We start from the raw sequence: 4,543 nt of genomic DNA, 5'->3' as shown, positions 1-4,543 counted from the left end.
ATAGATAGATAGATAGATAGATAGATAGATAGATAGATAGATAGATACTGTACATACATAGATACTTTATTTATTCTTATGTTTCTGTGTCATGTGAAATGCCCCAAGATTTCTTGACTTTAAACAAAACCATCAGGGTTTTGCTCTTTTCTTTAACAGTAAAGACCTGGAACTCCTTGAATAATGCATATCTCCCGTCGCATTTCGTTAGTTTGTAAAATTTAAAAATGACTTGTGTTTTTTCTATACAGATTCAGCCAATTTCACTTTGCTTTTTTAAATGTATTTATTTAATGAGCTGCTTTAATTTGTTTCATTTCAGGAGTTGTACTTTTTTTTTAAACAGTCTTTTTATAGAGTTTTTATTTTATTTTTTTCACATACAAACAAAAAGAAGAACACAACGAACAAAAAAACAAAACCCTCACACACCAGATCAGTCACACACGCACAAATAAACCAAACATTCCTTAACAAGTTTTCCACATACAACATAAAAGGCTGCCAAGTGTCCCAAAATATTTTAACAGAACCCTTCAGAGTATGTCGGATTTTTTTCTAGATGCATATGATACATCACTTCTTTTATCCATTGGGCATATGCTGGGAGGTGTTTGTCCTTCCAATTGCACAAGACAAGTCCATAAGAGAGCCAAAAGCAATCACATCCTTCTCGTACCTGCTGATGGACGTCTCCACAGGGACCACCCCGAACAGTGAGATGAGTGGTGATGGGTAAACAGTTTCACCACATATTCCAGAGAAGATGTCAAAAATAGATTGCCAAAAAGTCTGCAGTTTGGGACAGGTCCAGATTATATGCAGGAGTGTAGCTTGAGTTTGTTTACAATGATTACATGCGGGGTCCATGTTGGCTTTGATCTTGGACAACGTGTCTTTGGACCATTGCAGCCGGTGCACCACCTTGAATTGAATTACAACATGTCTCAGGCAGATTGAGGATGCGTAAATGTTCTTAATGATCTTTCACCAGATTGAGGCTGGTATGGGTTCCGCCAGGTCCGTTTCCCGTTTCAGTTTAAGGGAGTCCAACCTGGACTCGTGGTATGAACTGAGCAGTGCATAAATCTTGCTGAGGACCCCCTTAGTATCAGACCTGAATTCCAAAATCGTAACCACAAAATGTTTAGAGGGGTAGAAAGAAAAACAATCAGAGTTAGAGCTCACAAAATGTCTCAGCTGCAAATATCTGGAAAACTGTGACTTGTGAATATTAAACTTCTGTACCAGCTGCTCAAGAGTTGTAAATTGTACCACTTTACAATCTGAAACCAGTCAGTTGAACATCCGATTATAGATGCAAACTAAGACTCTCAATGAAAATTGTGTTTTTTTGTTGTTGTTGTTTTTATTTTGAACTCAGGAAGGAAAACAAAACCTCCACAGAATAAGTACCACCCTGGCATGAGTCACAAAGCATTCCCACTTCAGTCCTCTTACACTTTCAGTCCTCTCATTTAATCAGTGTGACTGATCCGCGGAGTCCCATTTCCTGCTTTAAATGTCAAAGGTGAGTTCTCTTGACCTCCGCACCCTTCCCCCCACACTTTCTGGCAACCGGCACTGTTGAGAAGCCGGGTGTTTTTATCACACACGGACATTCTGCCTCTGCAATGCCGGCAAAGGACTAAGATGTCAATAGCGGTTCCTTTGAGACATTATTGGACACTGCACTGGTGTCTTTTGTGTGACGATGGTCCCAGTGTTGCAAGGTGGTGATTATTATTGCTCCCTGCTGTCGGTGGATAAAAACTCGCCAAGATGAGCCCTCAGAAAGGCTGCAAAAGAAGATAATGAGCAAAGCGGCTCTGGAAAATCTCTCTGCATTTTCAGAGAACTGCAGAGGTACACTCACAGAAGACTAAAGTGAGGGTTCTGTATTTTATTGGAAACCTTTCTGGACTCAAATTTCCTCTACTGACTTTAATTACAAGTCATTTCTTTGCAGTACAGTAGTCCCTCGATTACCGCGAGGGTTACGTTCCACACACATAAGTGAAAAACCTCGAAATAGGAACACTATATTTATTTTAGTATTTATATATATTTTAAGGCTTTATAAACCCTTCCCACACTCTTGCAATGTTCTAAATTCTTAAACCTACATAATTTTAACAACATACGTATATGTATTGCACATCCATCCATTATCTTTACCCGCTTATTCCATTTTGGGTCACGGGGGTCACTGGTGCCCATGTCCAGCAATCACTGTGCGAGGGGCGGGGTACACCCTGGACGGGTCGCAAGTCCATCACAGGGACACATAGAGACAAACGAGACAAACAACCATTCACTCTCTCACTCACAACTTGGGACAATTCAGAGTTATCAATCAGCCTAACATGCATGTTTTTGGACTGTGGGAGGAAACCGGAGTACCCGGAGAAAACCCACGCATGCACGGAGAGAACATGCAAACTCCACCCAGAAAGGCCCCTGGACCGGGGTTTGAACCAAGGACCTGCTCGCTGAGAGGCCACCGTGCTGCCCCACTGGCGTTACAGTATAGGCTTATGAAAAGGAAATTACAAAATGGCAGCACCTGTTTGAAGTATTTTTTTTTTTCAGTTAACTTTTTATCTTTTAACCCCCCCCCCCCCCCCCCCATCACATGCGTAATATTAAAGTTGGAAATCGTTGAAAAACCACAAAAGAGCAAGTCGGCGAAAGTCAAACTGCAAAGCATCGAGGGACTACTGTACTGTGCAATAGATTTAAGCCGGTGTTAGGTGAAAACGACTTGAAAAGAAGCTCAAGATGAACAACTGTATGACGCTGAGGGACAGCCAAACTTTGTTATCTAAAGTGGGCTCTGGAGGACAGTTTCATGTCGCAGGTCAGACGCAATGGCCAAACTGCACACAACCACAAGGCATAAGGTCATTGAAATACGTCGGCAAGGTCTTGCCAAGGCAAAAATGTTAAATCAGAGTGGATTTTAAAGATGGCAAGTTCTTTTGAAGAACCATGCAAAAAAAAAACAACAACACTGTAAACACAGTGGTCAGCCAAGAAAATTTACTAAAGTGGAGGAAAAATAGTTAATGCGTTTTCCCCCTCGGAGGCAGATTTTAAGGAGAGAAAAGGTCTGTGGGACAGAGGTACAACAGAAAGGTTGTGCCAGAAATGGGCTCCATGCAAGAACTGCGAGAACAAGGCCAGGTGACTCAACTTTAGACAAAAACATAAAGACTGGGGAGCAGAATATTTAGATTTTTTTTGCCCTTAACAGTATCACATAAAGATCGTGTTGAATGCTGTGCTAACATCTGGCTTGAACAATGTAAAGTTGCCTTTGTGAGGCTGAGATCATATGTTCTGTATATTTCTCCTCCATCTTTGAGGCTGACTCTCATGCATGATCTCACTGACTGCAGGCCATCCAATATGAGTCCTGCTGGGAAGCGTGCGCTCCCACTGTGACTGTTAGTGTCGTGTAATATAAGACGAGGTGAAGTCATTGCACGAACACAGGGATTGTGGAGACAAAAATGGCATCATGATAAAACAGCACATCATGACATAATGACACATCTTAGCTTTACTGAACAAGAAGAGTCCTATTTATTTACAATACTATGAACTGGTTTTAATCACCTATAATTTCTTTATATTTTGCTTTCAAATACACAGACTTAATGTTTTGGAGCACTTTAAATCAATAGGTTTTATGCTTTAAGATGATTTTTTAAGCTTTTGTTTAATCTGTGGCTATTTTTGTAGGGGGAGTAGTGGCGCAGAGTTTATAGAGGGTGAGCCTGTGATCAGAAGGTCACCAGTTCAACTTCCCGAACCGACTCCATCAAAATGTGGGTGGGAGCAGTGAAGCACCCACACCTGCCTCCACCCTCATTTGCTCCGCTCTGGGCTCTTGAGCGAGGCCCTTAACCCCCACTATCTTCAGCCACTGAGGAACTTTCATACGTCCAAGCTGTAAACAAACACACCTGAGCCCATTTTTTTAATTTTTTTTGTTTACCTGGACACAGCCGACAACACTAGAAATATTTCCTACCATGAATCAAACCTATAGGATCAGCCCAGTTCAAACAAAATTCACACATATTGTACCAGGAGAGCTATGGGCTGAAATTTATGCCATCAGAAACTGAATTTGAATTGCTCTTTTGAAAATGAATTTCACTAAATTGAAACTGAATCTAATGGTTTGAAACTGAATTCATTTGCTTTGAAAATTCAGTTTTAGTTTCCATTTCAAAATTCAGTTTTGTGTCACACATCCAAATCCTTCCAGAGTAATCCGACGCATATTGATTAACAGGTCTTTCTTGTAAATGAGTCCTCATGGCTCAATGAGACTAACCTGTATAAATAAAGGTTGAATGAGAAAACTGACAGATTGAGTTTCACGACAGTGAAACTTTCTTCCTCTATAAAATAGAAAACGCATTAAAATCAGAAATAAATGAGTGTGTCTTGTCTGTCAGGTCTAGTAGAGTAACTTAACTTTAGTTTTTTGTCATAATGTAAAATATATAAATTTTTGTTTGTCAAGAGT

The sequence above is a fragment of the Nematolebias whitei genome, chromosome 1, assembly GCF_014905685.2.
Source record: "Nematolebias whitei isolate Nwh7 chromosome 1, NemWhi1, whole genome shotgun sequence".
NCBI lineage: Eukaryota > Metazoa > Chordata > Actinopteri > Cyprinodontiformes > Rivulidae > Nematolebias > Nematolebias whitei.
Note: the sequence above shows the minus strand (reverse complement) of the source record.